At 44.6% G+C, this 25,604-nt stretch overlaps 1 protein-coding gene across 2 annotated transcripts in view; it reads left to right on the forward strand.

The window, feature by feature from the left end:
• The first annotated feature begins 682 nt into the window (after nt 1–682).
• Nucleotides 683–25,604, forward strand: part of RAB27A (RAB27A, member RAS oncogene family) — a 73,821-nt gene continuing 48,899 nt past the window's right edge. The window contains exons 1-2 of one of the 2 annotated variants that reach the window (XM_067029823.1): nt 850–983; nt 14,279–14,370. The gene's annotated coding sequence lies outside the window, so the exon portion shown is untranslated. Of the gene's footprint in view, nt 984–14,278; nt 14,371–25,604 lie in introns of both variants that reach the window. The other variant, XM_059056312.2, reaches the window with a different exon arrangement.

Here is a 25,604-nt window from a genome sequence, read left to right on the forward strand (position 1 = left end):
GCTAGTCTTTCAAGTAGTGTACTTTGCTTTTTTTTGCTTTTTTTTTTTTTTTAAACGAATTGCTCTAATACTCGGAAATTTAACTGAGAGCGATTTTATAATCTGAACTAGACTGTACGAGTAGAGACCCCGTTTGTCATTTCCTTCCAGAAATATTTTTTTTTTTTCCTGCCAGAATTCTACTACTCTCCCCCCGCCCCTCCTTCCCCCGGTCATTTTCAAGAATCCTAGAGCTCCCCTTAAAAACAAAAAAAAAAAAAAAAAAAAAAAAGAATCCTAGAGCTTTCTCTCACTCCAGGAAGGCCATGTCCAGGCCCCCGAGTGAGGAGCTGGCGGGACGGGACGGACAGTGGCAGAGCCGGATGCCCAGCGCGGATCCGGTCCCTGGAGAGCCGGATCAAGGGGGCACTGTGAGCTGGAGCGCCCCCGGGCCTCAGGAACCGCGGGCAGGGCTGACTTTGCAGTCACTCAGCACCTCTGGCTACAAGGTGGACACACCGACCTGATGCCTTGGAAAACACCTTTAGAAAATGGCTTTTAGGGGAGCAGATTTGGCGAGAGGCACCAAACTATACCTTGCAGTGCCCGATCCCGTGGCAGTTTGTAAGTGTCACCACTGTGTCTCAGAAGGAAAACAACCCTCTAAGGTTTCGCGCCTTCCGGGAAGCGGCAGTGGAGACCCAACTTGGACTAAAAAGAGGCGAATGGGGCCTTTGCGTGGCAGGGGCGGCGGGGCTGGGGGCGGCGCCCGGGGAGGGCGCCCGCAAAGCGCTCTCGCAGAGTTGGGCGGGGGTGCTCGCCGAGGTGACAGGAGGAAGCAGGAGGTGGAGGGTGGAGAGGAGGTCCCGCCCCCACCTCGCTCTCCTTTACGGGAAGTGATGTGGGGCCCGACGGAAAATACCCGCCGAGGACCCAAAAAAGGCCGTCAGCGGGTGGACGCGGCGCGCGCAGAAGGAGCGGCGTGGGGACCGCGGGCGGAGCAGGTGAGGCGGCGGGCGCGGGCGGGGGAGGCGCGCTCAGGCCCGGGGCTCCGGGAGGCTGCAGTCACCCCGCGGGGCTGAGCGACGGAGCGGGCGAGCTCAGGGTCTGGCCCTGGGGCGAGGGGTGGAGCTGCAGCTCCTTTCCTCCCTTGTGGGCGGCTGAACCCACCAGAAAAGCTGCTTTGCTTCTCCCAGGCCCTCAAGCACAGACCCCACGATGACAATGACGGGGGTGGGGGTCAGCTTGGGCGAGGTGCTGATTAGGTGGAGTCCCAGTTTGGGACGGGGCTGAGGTCACCTCCGGGCGGCATCCAGGGGCGAGGCTCCCCATCTCGGGGTGGTAGGAAGGAAACTTCTCTGGCAGGAGAGGAGGAAGGTACCAGACCTCCTGCAAGCCTCCCCTCTGCCCCCCAGCCCCCCGCCGTTCTTTCCTCCCTCCCTTTGTTGTCGGTTGAATGATTGAACGTCTTGACATCTTTGCTGGTGAAGGTCTGGACGGGCAAACTGCCCGGGTGGGAGAGGGTTCTCTCTCCCTGCCAGTCAGACAGAAAACCTACTAGGCAGCCAGGCTCTCGGGTCTTGACTGGTGGTAGGGCTGATGTGATGACTCGTTTTGGTAACTATTGCCAAAGTTTTTGTCTCTGTCCCAATAGATCACCGATTAAGCGAAGTCAGGCCTGAAGTGAAGAAAATCTTGTGAGCCCTTGACTTCACCTTCCCAGCATTTCGGCTCCTGGGGGCCACATGGCTTCCTAATCTCCTGCCAGGGGTTCCTCTTTCTTACCTCTGTGGGCTAACAGCTATTTTTTCCTACTGGGTGGATGATCACTTTTGGGTCAGCTTATCATTCAGATGTTGGGAAGGGGAGTAGTGTTCTGCTGTATAAATTTTCTATAATTATTGGTGATATAATTTGTTGGTGCTTCACTGTTCTTGTTCCATTTATTTATTTATTTATTTTAACCTTCTCAGAAACTTGCTTTAGGGGGAAAACACAGTCTGGAAAACAGAATTTCTGCAGATGGTAACAAATGAAGAAAGGTTAATGTAGTGCTGAAAAGACTTGACTGACCATCATTCTTTTCTGTATTTTATGTTAGTTTTCATTCCTACTTTCTTCCTTTCCATTATTCTTTCTTCCTTACTCCCTCCCTTCCTTAATTTCCATGGCCTGCCTTGATTTTTAACTTTGATGAAGTACAATTAATTTATTTTTGCTTTTGTTGCTCTGCTTTTGGTGTCAAATCTAAAAAAGCATTGCTAAATCCAAAGCCATGCAGATTTATGCCTATGTTTTCTTCTAAGAGTTGTATAGTTTTAGCTCTTACATGTCCATCTTTGACTCACTTTAGGTTAATTTTTGTATATGGTGTGTGGTAGGGGTCTAACTTAATTTTTTTGCATACGGACATCCAGTTCTCCCAGCACCATTTGTTGAAAAGATTATTTTTTCCCCTTTGAATGCTGTCGGTGCCTGTGTTGAAAATAAATTGACTGTAAATGTGAGGGTTTATTTCTAGACTCTCAGTTCTACCCCACTGATCTGTATGTCTATCCTTATGCTAGTATCATACTCTCCTCTTTATTAGCTATGTACATGGTAAGTTTTGAGATCGGGAAGTGTGAGTCCTCCCACTTTGCTTTTCTTTTTTGAGACTGTTCTGGCTATTCTGGGTTCCTTGAATTTCCATATGAAATTTAAGATCAGCTTCTCAATTTCTGTTGCCTTGGTTTTAAAAGAGATATAAGGGTCTTGAAGTGGGCAACAGTCTCTAGGAACCAGACTCTTGATTTTCCTCTTCCAAACCCGTTTTTGCTTAGTCTCACCTGTCTCAGTTAATGGCAACTTCACTCTTCCAGGTGCTCAAGCTAAACACCCCAGGGTCACCCTTGATTCTTTTCTTTCTCTCACACTCCACATCTAGTCCCTCAGCAAATCTCATTGGTTCTATTTTGAGTCTATACTAGGATAGGAAATTTCCACAGTTTCCACTGCTTCCACTAAGTTCCTTTCACTTCTGTCGCCTGGATTACTCAAAAGCCTCCTACAGGGCCACTCTGCTTCCACCCTCACCACTCTACAGTCTGTTCTCAATGCAGCAGCCAGAGTCAATTATGTCTCTCACTCTGGTGCTCGAAGCTCTCCAGTGGCTTTTTATCTCAGAAGGAAACCAAAGTCCTTACTGTGGGCTGCAGTCCCCTTACATGGTGTGGGGGGCTTCATCTTCTATCACTCCCCTCTTTTCACACTCTGATTCAGCCACGCCTCAGGACCTTTGTATTTGCTGTTTCCTCTGCCTGGAATGTTCTTCCTTCAGATGTCTGCACAGCTTACTCATTCATTTCTTTCAAATCAAAAGTCATTTCTTTAGAGATGCCTTCTTGTACCATCCCATCTAAAATAGCATCCTTCACCCCCCACCCCTGCCCTTCCCCATCATTTTCTTCCCGTTTCCCTTGCCTTATTTTTCTTTAGAGTATTTATAGCACTTACTGTCATCACACACACACACACACACACACACACACACACACACAGATGTTGTACACAACATCTATCTCCCATTGGTGGAATACAAAGCTCCATGAAGGTCAGGAATTTGTCTTGTTCACTATGGTGGGCATAGCACCTAGAATGGTTTCTGGCACATATTAAGCCCTAAAATTTCATGTTGAGTGAATGAAAAGGGAATGAGAGGTTGAGAAATGGGGATCACTCTGCTATTTCTTTCTCAGTCTTCTTCCCACTTTATCCGAGAAGCAATGTCCGTAGCCACACCACAACTCCTAAATATCTCCTCTTCTATTCTCCTATTTTCCTCATGATAATGGACTTACCCTCCTTGGAAAGGGAAAGGTCAAACAAGCAGAAAGGTGAGGATTTTGGGTCCTTCCCACTGTGGCAGTGGGGCGCCCTCTTCTCTGTAGCCTGGGCAGACTGGGTGGGGGCATTCAGCGTCTCTCTCCAGTGATTTGGTCTCTTGTGCTGATCTAGGGAGAGAGTGAAATCCCTTGGAAATTTGAGAAAATGGAATTTCCTTTCCTAATGAATATTTTGCAGTACAGTGAATTTAATCTTTTTCTGACTTCTAACTGAAATTGCCAATTCTGAGACTCATTTTGGCCTTTAATGATGTAACGACTTTAGACTGTCAACTGATTATGTGTACATGGCCTTATTTCCATGAGTAGATTGTAATATCCTGGAGGCAGAGCATTGGCTTTAGCTCCTCTGTGAGTCCTATACTGCAAGCTATCATAGACAAAAAAAGAAGTGTTCAATAAACTCTTGCTGAATGGACCCATAAGTTAATGAATAAACTTGGATTTGTTTTCCTCATTAGAAACCTCTAGTCCATATATTTAATTTTTCTTAGTGTGTAGATATAAGTATCTTGTCTTAGACCACCTCATCCTGCTGTTCCTGGTAGAGCAATATTGGCAACAGTTGAGAGAGGTCCTGTGGACCTCTCTCAGTGAGAATTGAATTAACTGGCCCAGACAGCATAGTCATCAATCTTCTGGTTATTTTAAAAACTGAACTTGGGGCTTCCCTGGTGGCGCAGTGGTTGAGAGTCCGCCTGCCGATGCAGGGGACGCGGGTTCGTGCCCCGGTCCGGGAAGATCCCACATGCCACAGAGCGGCTGAGCCTGCGCGTCCGGAGCCTGTGCTCCGCACAGGGAGAGGCCACAACAGTGAGAGGCCCGCATACCGGAAAAAAATCCCCAAGAAAGCTGAACTAGCCTTCCTTTGTTATTTAAACTTATCTTGGAATGTGCCCTGTCTATATCTTCACTACAAATATGAAAAAGGATTATTTTTACGTACATGGAATATATATATATATTTTTTCTCTCTAATGAATTATTATAGGCTTGATACCACCTGAAAAACAAAACAGGGCTCACATATTTAAAGTGTGAGTCCGTAATTAACTGGATGGGTGGGAGAATCCCTCTCGCAATGTATATGTATATCAAATCACCATGATATACACTTAAAATATCTTACAATTTTATATGTCAACTATGCCTCAGTAAAGCTGGCTCACAATAAAAAAAAAAAAAATGTGAGCCCCTAGGCAGCAAGATTGTCTTGACATTGTTAGAACAAGATTGCCTTCTGAAGAGAGGAATTTTTCCCTTTCACTGCCTTCTCTTTTTATGCTATGTGCAGGTTTTGCTTGGATCATATTTATTCCTCTGCCTCTTGGTCAGGAAGTTCCAGTTTATGGTCTGGTTTCCCTTAAGCTGATTATCTTGGGAGCAGACATGAGCAGTGAGTTGGAGGAAGAGATAAAGGGTTTGTAATTAACTTTATGTCCAGAGGGTGAGAGGTGTGGAGCTGTGAGCATAAAGCTTGTTTTGGTCTCCTGTCTTTTCGTGCAGTACACCACATTCTTTTTCTTGTATGATCGAGGTCTACTAACACTCATATTTCACTTACTGTTAAAGAAAACTTGATGCCTCACGTACTCAAAAGAAATGTTGAAAGTTATTCTTCCTTGCCTGTTTTTGTTTTGTTTTTTGCCTCTGTGTATGTTACCCATGAGAAGGCCTCCCATTTGGTGCCTCAGCCATGCTTGGCACCACCCACAAATATGAAATCAGACTTTTGAGTCTTGAAATTGAACTTTTAACGTGGGGTCAGAGGTAGGGTGCTAGATTTAGCAAATTGGAAAAAAAAAGAAATTTGCATTTTGGATGACCAACAACTAATATTTTACTATAAGTATGTCCCATGCAATATTTGGGACGTACTTATGCTAAAAAGTTAGTTGTTTTTATGAAAGGCAAAATCAACTGGTGTCTTGAATCTAATCTGGTAACCCTGGTTTGGTAAACCTAGGTTTATGCACAGGGAATGCATTGATCATGATAATGTCCAAAGAACGACTGAGCTATGGCTCACTTTGGTGATTGCACATGTGTCCATCTTGAGGAAGGAGAGGGCTTGTAAACTCAAAGGAGTATTAGAACTAGAAGGAAGTAGAAGATTATCTTACTCTAGTGTTTGGTAGTTAAGGAAATTTTTATCCAGAGATGTTAAGTCATTTTCTAAGATCACACAGTTAGTAGCAGAGCCAGCACCGGAACTCTGGGTCCAGTGGTTGGTCTGCTACATAATGTCTTCCCTTAAGAGATCATGTGTAAGTTGCTTGTGTTTTCGTGCTGACCTTTAATCACTTTTTTTTTTTTTTTTTTTTTTTTTTTTGCGGTACGCAGGCCTCTCACTGTTGTGGCCTCTCTCGTTGCGGAGCACAGGCTCCGGACGTGCAGGCTCAGCGGCCATGGCTCACGGGCCTAAACCGCTCCGCAGCATGTGGGATCTTCCTGGACCAGGGCACGAACCCATGTCCCCTGCATCGGCAGGTGGACTCTCAACCACTGCGCCACCAGGGAAGCCCTTTAATCACTTCTTTTGCCACCCTCCCATGATCGCTCCATTATCCTGCTGTCCTTCCAGTCCCTAGATCCATTATGTGGCAGGCAAAGCCATCCTCATGGATATCCTTGTCTTTTCTCTGAGAACCACAGGACTGTTTAAAGCCACCATTGGTTGTATTTCTGTGGTGATGCCAGAAAGCCAGAAAGCCTGTCTTTCCATGTGTTTTTATTCCTTTTAAGGTCTGGTTAATATTTTTGTCACCTTTGAGTGTTCATTGTTAGATGCTTTGATTTAGGAGGACTTGCTGAGAATAATTCCACAGCCACCAAGTACTGTCTCACTGTAAGTCACTTGCTTTGTGTGGCCTATTCCTTTGATACTCTGTATCCTTTTGTATTTTGGTAGAATAAATATGGAAGCTACATGGTAAGGACCAATGCAGTAGATAGGTATATGTGACTTCCTATTTAGAGATGTGTCCTTTTAAAACACTGGGTTCTTTTCTTACTGTTTTAAAGTTATTTGTACTTATTTGAGAAAGCAGTCTTGAAAATGAATATGCTTCCTCTGACTGCCACGAGAATACCATATTTCAGAGTCAGTAATCCTGTTTTTTTCATAGCTTTCTTGATTAATTCATATAAAGCCTTACCAGCTGCCAGGTCAAAGCGTAACAATAAAATTGGTTGCCAAGAGACTGAAAAATCTGTTCGTTCTTACTAACTGCTGCTCATCTATCTTGCTCTGATCCCACCACATGGGCAGCTGGTCAAGCCTTATCTGAGTATGCCTGGTTACTTGTCTCCTGTATATTTGTATCATTTGCAACAAAGACAGGGTCTCAATCAGCTAATAAAACGTATGGTAAGGTATTGTTTAAGTTCTTGCTGTACTAGCCCTAGTACGGGAAGGAATGAGACATACACCTGAGAATTTTCAAATATAATCCATGGTTGTGGTCAGGATTTCTTTGTTTCCTGCAATGTGTGAATCATTTTCATAATGAATCTCACCACTGCAAGGGAGCAACCCCAGGCATGAGTAAAAAGGTCTAGCAGCCCTTGAAAAGATAAGGTGTCGTCCTTCCCGTCAGATACTGGAGACCAAATGTGGCCAAACAAGCTGCTGGCTGTTCCAGGCTGGGCTTCCTTCGTCAGGGACAAGGTCAGTTCTCCATTGCCCCCACTCTGCTTAGGCACAGAGGGCCATGAAGTGGGTTGTGGTGTTTCCTCAGGGAGTGACTCATCCCTGTGTTCCACAGCTCCTGCTGGAACGTGGAGGAACCGACACAGGCAGGAAATTCGTGGATTGGTTTTTAGCTTCTAACACTGCCAGTAGTTAACTAAGTGATATTACACCAGCGTTCTCAATTGGGCTGGTTCCGACTCCTTCCTCCCGCAGAGGGCACTGGGCAATGTCTAGAGACATGTCTGCTTGTCACTCCTGGGGAGCTATTGCTGGCATTTAGTGGGTAGAGACCAGGGGCGCCTCTAAACATCCCACAATGCACAGGACAGCCCCTCATGGCAAAGGGTCAGTCCTGCCCACCATGTCAGTAGGACTGAGGCTGAGAAACCCTGCGTTAGACACGTCGTTGAACCTCTCTGGTGTGCGGTTTCCTGAGTTCCACATTCTCTCCCTCATGTAAAGTTAACTGAGCCTAACTCCACCACTCTTGCCTTTCTAACCTCTCCCTCACCCCAATTCGAAGTCATTAAATGTGAAGTAGGACCCAGGCATCTATATGTGTATATAGTTTTTAATCCCCACCAAGGACGCTGATGGGCAGTTGGGACTGAGAACCCAGCCCTCAGGGATCATGGAGTGAGGTCCTCACCAAGGTGCCAGGTGCACCATTTGAGGGGAGTGGATGGTGTGGGGAGAGCCTGCCAGTAGGAAGTGACAGCCGCGTGGCAGGGCCTGGCTGCCGTGTGATTCAGCGCAGGTGGAAGGCTGCCAGAAGGGCCACAGGGAGTGCTGTGACTGAAGGCTTGGTCCCTGAATTCCTCAGAGATGGGGCCCTCAGCCCCTCGGCCTGACGAGCTCTCAGCTGCCCGGGAGTGTCTGCTCCACAGATTCCTAGCTGGACACTGTACCCTTGTGCCAGAGGTGCCACAGACCTCAGAGTTTCCCAAGGAAATAGTAGGACTGGCCAGTTTCTTCATTAACACCCCATTTCCTGCTTAGCTAGAGCCTCTCTGGGAGATTAAAAGTCAACAGCAAAAACCCCAACCCTGAGTCAGCAGCCCATTTTGCCACCCAGTTAAGGAAACCTCACTTGTTACACTTAGGGCATCGTGTAATTTAAGGGCTGGTAGGCACCTTAGAAACAGGGGGGCCCAGCCTCCCCTCCACCTCAGAGGTTCAGAGCGCTCCCCAAGGTCACATGACAAATTGATGGCAGAGACGGTTCTAGAAGACAGGTCTGCTGGTTCTTTCATTAGCCCCTGTGCTAATGTTTCTTAATTGTAACCAGCAGTGTCTCTTCCTTGAACTCTTCTGAAATATCACAGAAATTGAAGCAAGTATATTAATGATTTTCCCCTATGTTAAAGCAGTCCAGAAATATCTGTCTGATATGGCTGTGTGCCAGCTGCCAGTTAAAGACCACCATCATTTTTGTTAGTTCCCTGGCCAGGGGTCAAACCTGCACCCCCTGCGGTGGAAGCTTGGAGTCTTAACCACTGGACCCCCAGGGAAGGCCCTGCTGCTTTTCTGGTCCCGTTCTTTGCCACCCATAACCCATTCCTCACACAAAGCCAGTGATCTTTAAAAAATGTAAATCAGGTCATATCCTTCTTCTGTTTAAAATTCCTCAGTCACTTCCTATTGCAGTTGGTGTAAGATCCACATGTTCTAACTGTTGTCTGGAAGAGTCTCCATGATCCAAGCCCTGTTGACCTCAGTTCGTCCCTGTGCCTCCATCTTTCAGCCTCATCTACTTCCTTTCTGTTCCTTAAAAATGCCAAGTTCTCTCCTTCCTCAGAGCCTTTATACTTGCCTATAATTCCTTTCTCTAGATCATCACCTGGCTGGTTGCTTGCAGCAGACTAATCCCTGATCACTCTGTTGAAAGTAGTCTCTAGTCAGTCTCTACCCTATTATTACACTATTGTCCTCACAGGACTTAGTACTCTTTGAAATGATTTTATCTCTATGTTCACTTATTACTGTCTGTGTCTTCCTGCTGAATTGTTCTCTCTATGAGAGCCGGGACTTTTTCTGTTTTGTGAACTCTCTATGCTTAGCACCTAGAATAATGCCTGGCACATGGTAGATGCTAAGGTAATAAATGAATGATAGAGTAAGTAGGGAGTTGGTGTTAGAGAAGATTGCTTGACAGATTGTCCTATGTAATTCCTATTTTTTCCTACATTGTACTTTATTTATTTTTTAAACCTGTTTCTTTTTTAAAAAATTAATTAATTAATTAACTTTTGACTGCGTTGGGTCTTCGTTGCTGCTCACGGGCTTTCTCTAGTTGTGGCGAGTGGTGGCTACCCTTCCTTGCAGTGCACAGGCTTCTCATTGTGGTGGCTTCTCTTGCTGCAGAGTATGGGCTCTAGGCGCACAGGTTTCAGTAGTTGTGGCACCTGGGCTCAGTAGTTGTGGCTTGCGGGCTCTAGAGCGCAGGTTCAGTAGTTGTGGTGCATGGGCTTAGTTGCTCCCAGCATGTGGGATCTTCCTGCACCAGAGTTTGAACCCGTGTCCCTGCATTGGCAGGAGGACTCTTAACCACTGCACCACCAGGGAAGTCCTGGACTTTATTTTTTGAACTAAAACTGGAATGCCAGTTTGATACATGAGAAAAGTGCAACAGTTAAGCAGACTAGATTCCTTTCTTTGAAGACGAATGTAGTCACTTCTCCTGGTAAAAACTCTGTGGGAAGCAAATATAAAAGGACAAGGGTAGGGCTTCCCTGGTGGTGCAGTGGTTAAGAGCCTGCCTGCTGATTCAGGGGACACGTGTTCGTGCCCTGGTCTGGGAAAAGATCCCACATGCTGCGGAGCGGCTAGGCCCGTGCTCCGCAATGGGAGAGGCCACAACAGTGAGAGGCCCACGTACCACAAAAAAAAAAGGACAAGGGTACTTGGTAAACACAGACTCAGACACAAGGACTTAGAAATCAAACAGGTCCAAGAGCTTTAGTGCTGGATGGGGCCTGAAAAATCAACATGGGAATGGTTCCTCAAAACTAGCTGCCCATGAAAATCACACAGGGAACTTTTATTTAAAACATACTCATGCGGGGACTTTCCTGGCGGTCCAGTGGCTAAGACTCTGTGCTCCCAATGCAGGGGACCTGGGTTTGATCCCCGGTCAGGGAACTAGATCCCACATGCCACAACTAAAGATCCCGCACGCAGCAACAAAGATCCCGTGTGCCACAACTAAGACCCGGTGCAGCCAAATAAATATTAAACAAACAAACAAAACCTAAAAAAAATACACACGCAAAACCACACGTTTTTCAGTCTCTCCTTTGGAGATTTTAATTTACTATTCTTGGCATTAAGGCTGGGGAATCCGTGTTTTATCTAAAATGCTGCTGTAGTGATGGATGGTGCACAGCCAGGTTTGGGAACCAGTGACTGAGCCCACTTCTGTTCCCGGATGAATACACTGAGAGGTTCAAAGAGATCCCCTGTCTCACTCAGGGACACCCACCTGGGGAGCTGGGAGATGACACTCAAATCTCCCAGCTTTCTCTCTGCGCCTTTCGAAAAATGTAGTGAGAAAGAGTCTCAGGGACAGAGGTGGCACAGCCTTGAAAGTTGTGGGTTTATTACTTTTTTCTTTATTGACATGTAACTAACCAGGCTGGTGTCAAACAGGAAATGCATCTAGCATCGTTTTCTTTTTTTATTACAAACTGTCAGAACAATCTGATTTTAGTGGAGTGATGATCAAAGTGTGGTTCTAGGACCAGCAACACCAGCACCATCCAGGAACTTGTTAGAAATGCAGATTCTCAGCCCCGGCCCAGAACTACTGATTCTGGAACTCTGGAGATGGCCCAGCAGTCTGTATTTTCAAGCCAACCAGATGATTCTGATGCCCACTGAAGCTTGAGAGCCACCATCACAGATACTTTTTACAACCCAACCATTGGTTAAAGAAGCTGGCCTTGGCCTTTTAGTTGGTGACTCATTAACATGCAGGACTTAAGCTAGTCATCTGCTTTCCTTGGTGAAGTTTGTTCAAAATAGGGACTTTTGTTATAAATCTTCATTAGACTGCTACACAAGAAAGGGAGGGATGGGTTAATACTTGCTGAACACCCGCTGCATGTGAGGCTCTGTGCTGGAAGCGATTACCTGTTGTCTCATTTAATTCTCACAACCATCCTGCTAGGTAGGTATTATTATCCCTATTTTACAGATTTGGAGTCTGAGGTTGGTGGAGGTTAAACGTGGTCTTTCTTCTGGGTTATTTGCCCAGAGATGGTTGTGCATTTTGCTGTCTGTTGTCTCCATAGAGCAGCTGCTCTCAAACCTTTTTATGCACAATCAGGAGTCCTCTGGGAATCTTGTTATAAATGCAAATTCCCTAGCCATCCTCTCAGAGATCCTCATTCAGGGGCCTGGGTGGGTTTTCTTCAGGTGCTCCAGGTGATTCTAATGCCAGTGGGCATCAGGCCATACTTGGAGAAGTTCTCTCCTGGATCCAATCACTCTTGCTTCAGTAGTTGGAGCAGATGTCTCTCAAGGCTCCTCGGAGTTTCTGTGGTTCGCCAATGTTTTGCTCACAGGCCTTGGGCACGGGGTGGGGACACTGGCAGAAGAAATATCAGCATCGGAGGTAGGAGCTTGGGAGCCTGGACAGAGAAGTCTCTTACATGCCTGGTTGTTCATGCTCTCTGCTGCCTCTTAGAGTGCCAGGCCATGTTTAGGCTTTGAGTAACTTGTGATCCTTTCAGTTATCTACCCCAAATTGTGCAACTTTTCTTATAGCAACTTCGCCCTTGTGTTGGTGGACTGCCCTGATGTGAGCAATTTCCTTCAGCTTTTGAGGTCAGAATGGCATTTCATCTGTTTGATGATAAGATCCCTTATTTTTCAGGCATAAGATGGACATATTTAGTGAGTGACTTGTTAATCCATTAGGAGACAGTGATTTGGTGCCATTATGAAGGAAAAAAGTGAGAGGCAAATTAAAAAAGAATTTCAGGTATGATGTCTGATGTCCTTCTTTGCGAGTTGGAATGCTGATTTCTGTCCAGAAGTTTAGAAGCGACTACTAACATAAGTACCCCAGGGCTTCTGTAGTAGAAAAGACACATGTATCCAAAGCTGGTGGAAACCTCTCAGGCCTTTGCCCAGTGGAGAAGTCAACATTGTTGAAATATTACATTTCTTTAATAAGTCTTAGTCCCTGAAACAAATTGTGTAGGAAAAGGGTGGAAGGAAATTCATGAAAGCAAACATTTCAGCTTCCTGGGATCCACTGTATATAAGGTTAATTATTTTTCCAGTAAGAAAATAACCAAGGTACAGGTTAAGTTTCTAAGGATAATTTGTTTTGCCACTGATATCAGAGTTGGTAATAACAATAGGTAACTGAGTCTAGTAGATAGAGCTATCATTTATTGGGAGCTTACTATGTGTCAGGAATTATATGAACATTCTCTCACTTAATCCTCAATAGACTTTCAAAGTAAATATTATCCTTCATTTTACAGCCTATGAAACAGGCTCAAAAGGATTAAGTAATTTAACCAGTGCTGGGACTGGGGTTTCCAGGTATGCAGGACTTTCAGTGCTAAAATGCAGTCCCAGGTAAACTGGGATGGTTGGTTTCCCTGAGTGTCACCCAGCTCACTGACCTACAGTTGATAGTTAGAAAGTAAGCCCAAAGGGTTCTGAATTGTCAGATAGATGATTCGTATATGGAAATGTGCAGATTTGCCCCACAGAGAGACCTTCAGAACATTTTGTGGTGCCCATTTTTCTCCATTTTATACATAATTCTAATCTTGGTTATTTGGTTTCCATGTGCCTTGTCAATTAGAAGCTGCACATTGGTGGGGGAAGGGGTCACCCTAGAAAGGCACACTGATTATTGTGGTGAGGGACAGCTGGCTAACTGACAGAGAAGGTGAGGGCAGGGAGAATGAAATATAAACTAATAAAAGACAAAATCAATACAGTGTCAGGAGGCTTTTATTACAGGGGCAAACATACCTTAATAAGAATAGCTGCTATTGAACATTTACTATGTGCCAAACATTGTTTTAAGCACTTTATGGGTATTACATAATTCAATTTTTACAAAATAATCTTGTTATTATCCTGGTTCCACAGATGAGGAAACTGCGCAACAGAGAGGTTAAGTAACTTGCTGAAGGTCACACAGCCAGTGAGCGGTAAATCTGAGATTCAGAGCCAGGCAGCCTGTCTCTAGGGCCCAGATCCTCAGCATCCTGTTTCCCTGTAGGCCCTAGATCCTGAGGATGTAGCACACGTTAGGGGTGTTTATTGTGATGGCCTGACTCATCCAAGAAAAAAAAAATTAAGCTTGGGCATTACATTTCATTTTGTATTAATTAATTTTAAAGATTTTATCAGGGCATAGTTCTACAAGGCCTGTTAGGAGAAGCCATCAGAGTCCCCGCCCCCAGTTCATTTCCTGCTCCCCAGAGTCAACTGCTTTCAGTTCTTGCAATGAGTTGACTCTTGCTGGTCGTTATATCCCCTGTCTCTAAATGACGTACTTATATTTCTATGGCCAATTTTTCAGTTTTAGGCATTATCTGTTGATGCTTTACTATGGAAGATGAGAAATTTAGCTTGTTTTTCCACCTACCCCTACCACACACATATACCATTTCCATCTCCTCCTTCTCCCAACAGGTACATCATAGTTTTAGCTAGATTGACATGTCATGGGCTCCTTTGTATCTTTCAGCGTCCCTTCTGGGTTGGGCAGATTCTCCCGAGAAGACCATTTGAACCACCTGCCTGTGGAGTATGCCTGCCTTCTGGAAGTCCAGTGTGTAGGTGAGGGTGGAGGTGTCTTCACACTTACTCTGCAACTTCTCAGTGCCTCCCCCCTGCCTCCACTGAAGTTGGTATGACTCAGAGACCCTCTGAGAGTTTGATACTCAGAGTTTTACTCTCTCCAGAGAATAAACCTTCTACTACTGCCAGAGCTGGAGGAGTTACAAGGCTGGCAAGTGTGGGGCTTGGGGTGTAAACAGACTTCCACCATTTTTAGCCCCACTTTACCCTCTCCCCTCCCTCAGAGGTGTTTGGGGCTCCAACTGCCTAAGCCTTTCTGGAGATTCTGTGATGAGTTGCTTGTTGGCTTTCTCTAATGGCAGGTAAGGAGTCTGCTTTCCTGGGTCTGCTCATCAACTACCTCTTGTTCATCTATTCGATACTTTCTAGCTTCCAACATTTTCTTCCTGTTTTTTCCACTTAACTTTCTCTTTGTTTTTGTAAGTTGATGTCTATAAGAAATAAAATTCTCTTCATTGTTATACTAGTGAGATTTGGGGAGGTAATAGAACTAAATGTATTTAGTGTGCCATCTGTATCCTGAAGCCTGAAAGACATCTGAGAAAGCTTTCAGCTCAAAGTGGTCCAAAAAAGGTTGTGTTGCTCTAAGGAGAAGACTTATAGTTCTATGAAAAATGGGGTTGTTGAAGTTTTACTTGCTACTGAAAGTGTAGTTCTAGGACTAGGAGCATCATTGTTACCTGGCTATCACCTGGGTGCTCCTTAGAAATGCAGAATCCTGGGCCCTACCCAGACCTGTTGAATCCGAATTAGCATTTTAACAAAATCCTAAGATTCCTAAGGACACTGAAGTCTGATAAGTGCTAATATGAAACTTTACTCAACTTCTACTGTAATTTAGAATAAGCTAACTGTAATGAATTTTAATCTGGGATTTAAACATTTTGGTAACATTCCCTTAATAAATTATTCTCCGCATTCTAGAGATTGCTGTGAGAAAACAGGGGTGTATAAATTTTCCTTTATAAACCACAGAAACCGAAAATTCCGTGTCATTTACCAGATGATGTCAGACTGGTTATGTTCAGGCTTTTTCACTTGCTCACATTTCAGGTTGGTGATGGGATTGTGTAGATTGTATCGGTGGAGTCTTCAGTCACACTTTGAGTGGTCAAAGTGAGAGGGTGGCTTCCCCTTGAGGCAGAGGATAGAGTGATTCGTTTTACGCCCAGCATCTATCCCAGTGACAGCCTTGTGTTCAACGAGTGATTTGTGGGACGGGTGAGTCCTATAAGACACAATTCCTGTCTTCAAGATATTCAGGGACTTCCCTGGCGGTCCAGTGGTTAAGACTCTGTGCTTCCACTGCCGGGGAGCATGAGTTTGATCCCTGGTTGGGGAACTAAGACCCCACAGGCCGCGCGGCATGGCCCAGAAAAAAAAGATATTCACCAACCAGCAAGAAATAAATTGGATAATTACCGTACAGGGTTAAGCTGGTCTAGGAAGAGTGAGCACAGAGAAGGGGCATCTAATGCAGCATTACTGGCCGAAGAAGGAGCCGAAGGACTAAGTCTCTGGGTGAACAGGGCTTGGTGGGTTTAGAGCAGGTTCCCTCTGGTGAGTGTATCAGAATCACCTGGAGGGCTTGTGGGCCGCCCCCATCCTTAGCATTTCTGATTCCACAGGCCTGGGGCGGACCCACGAACATGCGCTTCTAACAGTTTCCCAGGTGCTGCTGATGACTCTGCCCTCCCATTTTGAAAATCACTGGTTTAGAGAATTACATACAACTAGTTGTGATGGCTGGAGTCAGGAGGCAGGGATGACAAAGAAGGCAGAGGCCTAAGGAGTGGGGATGCCACTGCGGAGGAGGTGGGGAGCCGTTGCCTGGTTTTACATAGGACAGTGATGGACACCCGCCTGCCTTTTGGAAAGATCACTTTGGCTGAGGCGTGGAGGATGCGTCCGTGGGGGAGGCCCGTTTGGGGGCCAGAAAACCAAACGTGTGGTTGATTGTAGCCATCCAATGAGAAAGGATAAACACTTGGAATAAAGGCAAGAGGAGGAAAGAGCCCTAGAACTTGGTGGCTAATGGAAGTGGGAGGGGTGAGAGGGAGGAACCACTGAGGGCCGTCAGATGTCTGGCTGGGCGTGTGTTCGGATTGTGTCACTCAAGACCCAGGAGGAGAGGAGGGTCTGAAGCAGGGTCTGGAGAGAAGAGCACAGGAGGTAAGTGGAGGGCAGGACATGTGGAATTTAAAGATGCCAGCAAGATATCTGGGTGGACCGCGCACGGTAGAGAGTTTCCCTCGTGAGTCTGGAGGCCAGAGTGAGAGGTGTGGGAAGTCCTGTCACTTCTGCCACTTAACACTGATCTCCCGTGGTGTTTGTTTGGATCAGGCCTTGTATTTGTAAAGAAACAGTATTAATAGAAACCTTCAGGGCCTTGAGAACACAATACTTTTAAAGATGTTTTTTCAAGAAACATCTAATGTTTTGATGGGGGGCTAAAGAAAAAGTTGAAGTATGAGTCTTCTAACGTTGGAAGGCGGTTAATACAGCCACCTTCTGTCTGAGAGACCAGGAGATTGGGTTTTACTAAAAACCTGAAAGGGGCAAAGTCACTTGACTGGTTTGCAGGCCATATGACGAACAGCTGAGACTAATTAGCTGGATTGTGGGTTTTTACAGAGATGCCTGATTTTGAAAGTTGATGGAGCAAATTGCTTTTCAAAAGACTCTTTTGAAAAGCTTTTACAAGTAGGCAATTCTGACTTTCACATCTTTGTATTAGACAAAAAGTAACTTTTTAGAAGAGGACATGTGATACCAAGTTGTCTAATTGTTGAAGTATTGGGAAGGCCATTCTCTAAAGTTTTAGGAAAATTAACCGGCGATTTATACTTTGTCAAGGTATGGTTTTGCTTTTTTTGGTGGTGTGGAGGGAGGTAGAGTTCTGCCATGCCAATTTTCAAGTACTTAAAACATGTGCAATTTAACATAAAATACCACTGCACATGTTAATTTTTTTTTAAAACAAAGACTTCAAGACATCTGCTAAATTTCTTGGGTTTAGTTTGAAAAGTGCATTTTCAGCTACCAGAGAATGAGTATGAATACTGACTGCATTCTTCCTTTCTTTTCTGTACTTTAACAAAGTAACAGAGGCTTTTATTCTCAGATAATATGTTGAATAAGAGAGCCGATTATGGAATTGAATTGCTCTAAGAGTCTCTCTCATCCTCTGAGCATTTTATCCACAAAAATTCAAGCTTATTGGGATTTTGTTTTCAATATTGTTAATAGCTCTAGTGGAGGATTATATAAGTATGTGTTTTAGTATAAGGTGTATTTCTTCTGTCAGTTAAATTTGCCTTCAAATGATTAATTTTGTGATGTTTGGAAACAGCATTGTGAGGAAAGGTCCATCTATGTTAGAGATGCTTAGTATGCAGGAATGAAAGATCTGGGTAATGAGTATGATGGGGTATCTTATTATACAGTTCTCCCTACTTTTAGATATGTACCAGTTTGCTAGGACTGCCATAACAAAGTGTCACAGACTGTGTAGCTTAAATAACAGAAATTTCTTGTCTCAGTGCTGGAGGCTAGAAGTGTGAGATCAAGGTGTTGGCAGGGCTGGCTTCTTCTGGGGGCTCTGAAGGAAGGATCTGTTCCAGGCCTCTCTCCTTGGCTTGTATATGGCTGTCTTCTCTCTCTGTCTCTTCTTGTCATCTTCCTTTTCTGTGTGTCTTTGTTCAGAAATCTTCTTATAGGGACACCAGTCACACTGGATTAGGGCCCACCCTAATGACCTCTTTTTCATTTGATACCCTCTCTAAGGACCCTCTCTCCAAATCGGGTCATGTTATGAGGTACTACGAGTTGGGACTTCAACATATGAATTTTGGGGGAACACAATTCAACTCATAACAGATAAATTTGAAAGATTTCATTACATCACACTTTGCCTCCACGTGCATGCAATAAGTATTTATTAAGCCAAGTGCCTAGACTGTGTTGGGTGTTGAGTGTGTGAAGATAAATAAGACATGGTCTCTGCCCACTAACATTGGTTTAATCACATGTATGGATATAACTTCGTGAGTGTACGTTCACTTATCTCTTCCATTGAGTCGTGGCCACTTTCACTGTTGGGTGTCCCTGGAGACACAATCAGCATCTTGGCACAAGGACACCTGGAAGGGCTCCCTTGCTCTGGAACACCCTCAAGATAGGTGAGGAGAGTAGAAGGACCCTTAACATTCATCTAGTCTGACCTCCTCATTTCACAAATGAAGAAACTGAGGCTTCAAAGTGCTCAAGTCGGGCTTCCCTGGTGGCGCAGTGGTTGAGAGTCCGCCTGCCGATGCAGGGGACACAGGTTCGTGCCCCGGTCCGGGAGGATCCCACGTGCCGCGGAGTGGCTGGGCCCGTGGGCCATGGCCGCTGGGCCTGCGCGTCCGGAGCCTGTGCTCCGCGGCGGGAGGGGCCACAGCAGTGAGAGGCCCGCGTACCACAAAAGAAAAAAAAAAAAAAGTGCTCAAGTCATTTGGCTGATGAGTGTCAGAACCAAGGCAGTGTCCTGACTTCCACCCCAATACATCATTTTGTTTTCTTGGTCACGGTTCATGCTTTCACCTAGGAGTGAACCCAAAGTCTCATCAGAAATCAGATGAGAGGGGGACTTCCCTGGTGGTCCTGTGATTAGGGCTCTGCACTTCCATTGCAGGGGACCATCCCTGGTTGGGGAACTAAGATTCTGCATGCTAAGTGGTGTGGCAAAAAAAAAAAAAAAAAAATTCCCATGAGAAAGAGACTTGGTAAAAAGCCGACATTTTCTGTTAAGATTCTTGTAAGTACCAAAAAAAAAAAAAAGTTTGGGGGAGGAGTGTTTATTCATGAGGGCATTTCATCCATAGAATGTCCAAGTTGTATTTAATACATCCCAAAGGAGTTTGCTCCCACCTTGGTTAGTTTCTCTGTCTCTTTCCACTTTCCCTTCTTTCCAGGCACAGTGTTCAGTGACCCAGCAGCCATTAGAGTACAAACAACATTTTTTCTTCTTTCTTGCTGCTGCTGCCGCCCACAAGACAGGAACTGTGGTAGAAAGAGAATGCTAATGCAACATTACCGGCTAGCAGGATGGCGCCGTGGGAACCAGGACCTGCGCCTGTTTGGCAGGTCTGGGAGCCCAGGGCTGCCTCTGCCGCTGTTTCAGCATCTGCCCTTTCCAGTCCCTCAGTACCTGAGTGCTCACGGAGGACAGGCTCCCCACTTCCCTCTGTTTCTCTTCTCTCTTTTGCTGTTATTCCCTTCTTCCTCCCTAGGAACTTGGTTGATTTATAGCTTGAGCCAGGGTGCAGCATATGTGATAGCTGATGAGTCATGGAACAGGCCCATTAAAAACAAAAGCTGATTTTTGCAGAAGCCATCGTTCTCTGGGGCTGTCTTTGCAAGAGGACACCTTCCTGCTTTCTCCGGTGCTCCCGGTGTTGCTGTGGCGTGGCTGGGGCCCTGCCCTCTTGGCAGAGCAGAGGCTGGGTTCGGTGGGGGTTGGAGGGTAGGGAGGTGATGAGATGAGGGCGCTGCGTGAGAGGTGAGCTCGCATTGCTGCTGCTTCTCTGGAGGCAGGAGCCACTTTGCTCAAACACAGATGCAAACCATCCAAGAGCTGAGAGCATCGATTTGTTTCTTTCTTTTTTTGTCTATTTGTTTTCTTGTTTTCCCCATTTCATCCTCTGTTGGGCTTTTCTTCTCCCTGATGTAGTCTGTAAAGGGGTCCTTTATTGTAAGTGCTGGATTAATCACTCAGCAAATATTGAATGGATCCTCTGTTTTCACAAGAAGGAGAAAGTCCAGACGGCTTTAAGCTGGCACCTCTGTGCGGTGGTGACTGACCCAGCCTATGGGCTGTCGTTTGAAAAATTTCCTTCCTAGTGTCCTTCTTGGATCTCTCTGGCTGAGCCTTACATTTTGGCTCTTCACTCTAAAAGGCCATCTTATCTCTCCCATTTTCTCAGTAAATCAACTGTGTTGATGGCTTTAAAATCAGTAGTGTTAACCCTTGTTTTTCTTCTGAGCCCTGTTTCTGTTTTCCACATGCCAATTAAACACAACTCCCTGGATGTCCCTGAGACATGAGGGACATTTAATTGGTCTTGTCCCATACAGTATAACGTAGTAGTTGAGAGTGTGTCTGGGTTCAAATCTTGGCTTTGCCTTTTATTGGCTGTGTGACCTTGGAGAACTTACGTAGCCTTTCTATGCGTGAGTTTTCTCATCTGTAAATTAGAGAATTCATAGGGTCGTGAAGTTCTAATGAGTTAATATTTTAAAGGGCTTAGTAGTCAGTGAGTGTTACTTATAATCATCTCAAACCACCTTTTCCTCTTTTAGTTAATGGTAATACCTTTCATTTAGTTTTGGTTATCTTTAACTCCTATACCAGTCAGTTAAGAAATTATACTGATTTTCTGCCTCCTAAATCTATTTTGAATTAATCCCTTCTTCTTCATCCTACTGTCACCAACACATGTCACTCACTGTCTCCCCTCATAGCTTCCTGGTCCTCTGTGTATTCCCAGTCTCCATGTGGCTGCCAGAAAGATCTTTCTAAGACATAGACCTTGTGTTCCTCTTCTTCGTAAAAGCCTGTAGTGGCTTTCCATTGCCCAGAGGATAACACAAGACTTTCTAGTGCCATATAAGAGTCCTTTCAGGCCCAGGTCCCAACTCTCTCCCATCTTTTCAGCCTGTCGGGACACCTCCTGTCACATCCCCATGCAGCCCTTTAGCGGGCATGCATCTGCTGAGGTCCCCTAGGTGCATCGTAGCCTTTTCCCTCTTAGACCTTCGCAAGTGCAAATGCTCTTCCCTGACTCCCACCCTCCCATTCAGTCACCCCAGCACCTGCTCCCTTCTTGCGGCTCTAAGCCTGGACTGTGTTTTGTACTTCGAATGTCAGGCAGCCCTTACCTAATTCCATCAAAACTCGGTTACACCTTTCGGATTGGCATCAGTGATCATTTTGGTTGATGGTTTCCGTTATCTTTAAAGAATAATGCTTATTTGACATATGAGGTGAAGTCCTTTACCACGTCATATGTGAACTGTGTAATTTTTGTTCATTCATATTTGTCACTTGTGTCTCTGCGTGCTGATGTAAGTCCTTGGCTCAGGTGCCCCTCTGTGAGGTGGCATCGTGGGCTCCCCGCCCCTCTGGCCCTCTCTGCCCCAGGCCTCCTGGCTGCCCAGCGTTCTGTGCCTATTTCTGTAACATTCTTGTTCCACTGCATTTTCATCGTTCATTTCCATGTACAGCACTTCTATTAGACCGTTGGTTTTCTAGAGCCTTGTTCTAGGTGCTTAACATAGTGATGAGCGCAGGGCCTGTTCTCAGTGTAACTTATTACAGGCATGATGTTTGAACTGATGTGCTCATCAGCCACGACCTGAATTTCTATCATTCATACCAGGCTCTCCCCCCTCAGTGTCTTCAGGCTTTGCTGGTATATCTTTGGATCATGGTGTAGGACAGTCCACTTGTCAAATTTTATTTAAAATTATTAACACCTTTTGGATTGATATTTGTATATCATTTTGCATTTAGTTTTGGTTATATTTAAGGACATTTGGTGTATGTATATTTCTTGGGAAATACTTCCGTATCCGTCACAGCCATTCTCCACATCATCCTATCCTTTATAATTTTCCTAATTTTGCATTTGTCTTTTTAATTTTTTTGGCAGCACCTCACGGCGTGCGGGATCTTAGTTCCCTGACCAGGGATCAAACCCGCGCTTCCTGCAGTGGAAGCACGGAGTCTTAACCACTGGACCATCAGGGAAGTCCCTGCATTTGTCTCTTGAGCCAAGTGTTTCCTTTATTTATTTATTTAAATTTATTTTCTGCTGCGTCGGGTCTTCATTGCTGCCCGCCGGCTTTCTCTAGTTGCGGCGAGCGGGGGCTACTCTTTGTTGCGGTGCACGGGCTTCTCGTTGCAGTGGCTTCTTTTGTTGCGGAGCATGGGGTCTAGGCGCGAGGGCTTCAGTAGTTGTGGCACGTGGGCTCAGTAGTTATGGCTTGCGGGTTCTAGAGCTCAGGCTCAGTAGTTGTGGCGCACAGGCTTAGTTGCTCCACGGCATGTGGGATATTCCTGGACCAGGGATCGACCTGTGTCCCCTGCTATGGCAGGGGGATTCTTAACCACTGCGCCACCAGGGAAGTCCCCCAAATTTTTCCTTTAAAGCCACTTAAAAGTGTGTTAAAAAAAAAAAGATTCCCATCTAGTCTAGTTTTTATAGTTCTGAAAAGTGTTTAAAACTAAAAGTGATTGTTTATAGAAATCATGGAATGAAGATAGACTGTTTTTTGTTTTGTTTTGTTTTTGATTTTGTTTTTATGGTGTTAGAAAACTTACTGCTGGCAATGGCCCTGGGGCTCCTTGGAGTCAGGTGTGAATTACAATTCTATATAGTCTTATAATGTTTAATTTACTTTTCTTAGGATGAAAGACTCTAGAATTTTGTTTGCGAGCTGCTTGCTGATTTCTATTTAACTGCCCTTTTTCATTTCTAGGTCATGTCTCATCTAACATCCTTGGTAAAATAGGTGTATTTCATGGAGTTAAATACAGACTTTAGTATAATTGTATAGGGCAATTGAAAAAAAAAAAACTTGGCAGAGTTTTTTGAAAAGTGCATCCTAAATAATTAGCCAGAATTTAGAAATGTACCTTCAACTTCTTTAATTTTAAAATGAAGATGTCACCTTTTCAAAAAATTTTTTTATTTTTTAAATTTAGTTTTGGCTGTGTTGGGTCTTCGTTGCTGTGTGGGCTTTCTCTAGTTGCGGCAAACAGGGGCTGCTCTTCGTTGCGGTGCATGGGCTTCTTATGGCGGTGGCTTCTCTTGTTGTGGAGCACAGGCTCTAGGTGCGCGAGCTTCAGTAGTTGTGGCACGTGGGCTCAGTAGTTGTGGTGCACGGGCTTAGTTGCTTTGTGGCATGTGGGATCTTCCTGGACCAGGGCTTGAACCCATGTCCCCTGCATTGGCAGGTGGATTCTTATCCACTGTGCCACCAGGGAAGTCCAAGATGTCACCTTTTAAAAAGTGATAAGATCACATTAAAAATTTTTTTTTATTGGATTGTAGTTGACTTACAATGTTGTATTAGTTTCAGGTGTACAGCAAAGTGATTCAGTTACACACATATTCATTATTTTTCAGATTATTTTCTCATACAGGTTTTCATAGAGTACTGAGTAGAGTTCCCTGTGCTATACAGTAGGTCCTTGTTGGTTATCTATCTCATATATAGTAGTGTGTGTATGTTAATCCCAAGCTCCTGATTTATCCCCCACCTTTCCCCTTTGCTAACCATACGTTTCTTTTCGATATCTGTTTCTGTTTTGTAAATAAGTTCATTTGTATCATTTTTAAAAATTATATTCCACATATGAGTGATATCATATAATTGTCTTTGTCTGAATTACTCCTCTTAGTATGATAATCTCTAGGTCCATCCATGTTGCTGCAAATGGCATTATTTTGTTCTTTTTTAATGGCTGAGTAATATTCCACTGTATATGTGTACCACATCTTCTTTATCCATTCCTCTGTTGATGGATATTTAGGTTGCTTCCACATCCTGGCTATTGCAAATAGTGCTTCTATGAACATTGGGGTGCATGTATCTTTTCAAATTATGGTTTTCTCTGGATGTATGCCCAGGAGTGGGATTGCTGGATCATATGGTAGTTCTATTTTTAGTTTTTTGAGGAACCTCCATGCTGTTCTCTGTAGTCGTTGTACCAGTTGATATTCCCACCAACAATGTAAGAGGGTTCCTTTTTCTCCATACCCTCTCTAGCATTTATTGTTTGTAGACTTTTTGATGATGGCTATTCTGACTGTTGTGAGGTGATAACTTCATTGTAGTTTTGATTTGCATTTCTCTGATAATTAGTGATGTTGAGCATCTTTTAATGTGCTTTTTTAGCCATCTATATGAAAAGCACATTTTTTGACTAGTAGAGGGAAATGGCAGATTGGGTAGGATCTAGTGCATAACAAGAGAGGTATATAGTAAGGCAAGAAAGATGAGGAACCTGTTTCATACTCACTGTCACAGTCTTTTCTCCAAGTATCTGGGGAACACATTGACTTTTTTTAAACTGTAGGCTTTAGGGTGAGTCACACAGTTGTGTGTGTGTATGGGCAGTGGGGTGGGATGAGGGGAGAGTATGGATGAGGGTCTTTGGATCTTTCAGCTTTTCTATTCTCTCCTGTTCTACACTGTTGGAGTGTAGAACGCTTTGCCCCCAGGGAATCCAAGCTTTAATGTACTATTTAGGGCTGCAAATTACTTAGAGAACTTCTCCATCTCCAGACACCAAACCCTTTGTACACTTCCTCTCAGAACCCACCTCACCTGTATCTAGGTTAGGTGCTAATCTCATGTGCTCCTTCCATTATGCCAGCCATAGGTACTAGCCACACTTGGAGTCTTGCATCAGTGGTCAGTGTTCTCCGTTAGGTGGTAAATTGGTGGGGGGGGGCAGGTGCTGTATCTGTCATATTTGCATTTCTATCACCTTGCACAGTGTTTGCCTGTGGTGGGCACTCAACTATTAAATGAATGAACAAAACAAACATATAATAACCGCTCATTAACACAGAACCTGTCCAGTCTTTTCTAGAGGTATAACCTCCCTTGATGCAGCATTCCACAAATCAGATTTGTTCACCCTGCTTTAAGCAAAAGGAAATAACTATATTTTCCCCTCTATCCTCAGATTGTACAAATTAGATGATCATTATGGCTGGTCTGGTTTAGGTTTGGAACCAAGGTTTTGAGGCATGGGCTGGCCCCTTTGGCTGGTAGTGTTGAATTGCAAAATATATATAAGCATCACTTTTTATCTCTCTTAAGATGCTTACCATTTTTGAAATCTGTTACCCTCATTGCTAGGTGTTATAATGGGGGGGCGCTTGAACCCCAGTACTTAAAGTCCAACATAGTACTGAAAAGAAAATTCAAAAGATAACTAATGATTTTCTGATATTTCTCTAGGGAGTGAAAGACTATTTCAGTTGAAAATTTTCTGTGATAATTACTTCTGTCTCTAACTGACTGCATCTTGAGTAACCTTTTTCTTTTGGCCCCAAGCTAGAGCAACCTATGTACACGTGATGTGTTACATTTGAAGATTGGTTTTGAGTAAATCCTCTCAATTATGTGATACTTATTAGGTATTTCATTTTTTT

This window comes from Kogia breviceps, chromosome 3 (genome assembly GCF_026419965.1).
Source record: "Kogia breviceps isolate mKogBre1 chromosome 3, mKogBre1 haplotype 1, whole genome shotgun sequence".
Lineage (NCBI taxonomy): Eukaryota > Metazoa > Chordata > Mammalia > Artiodactyla > Physeteridae > Kogia > Kogia breviceps.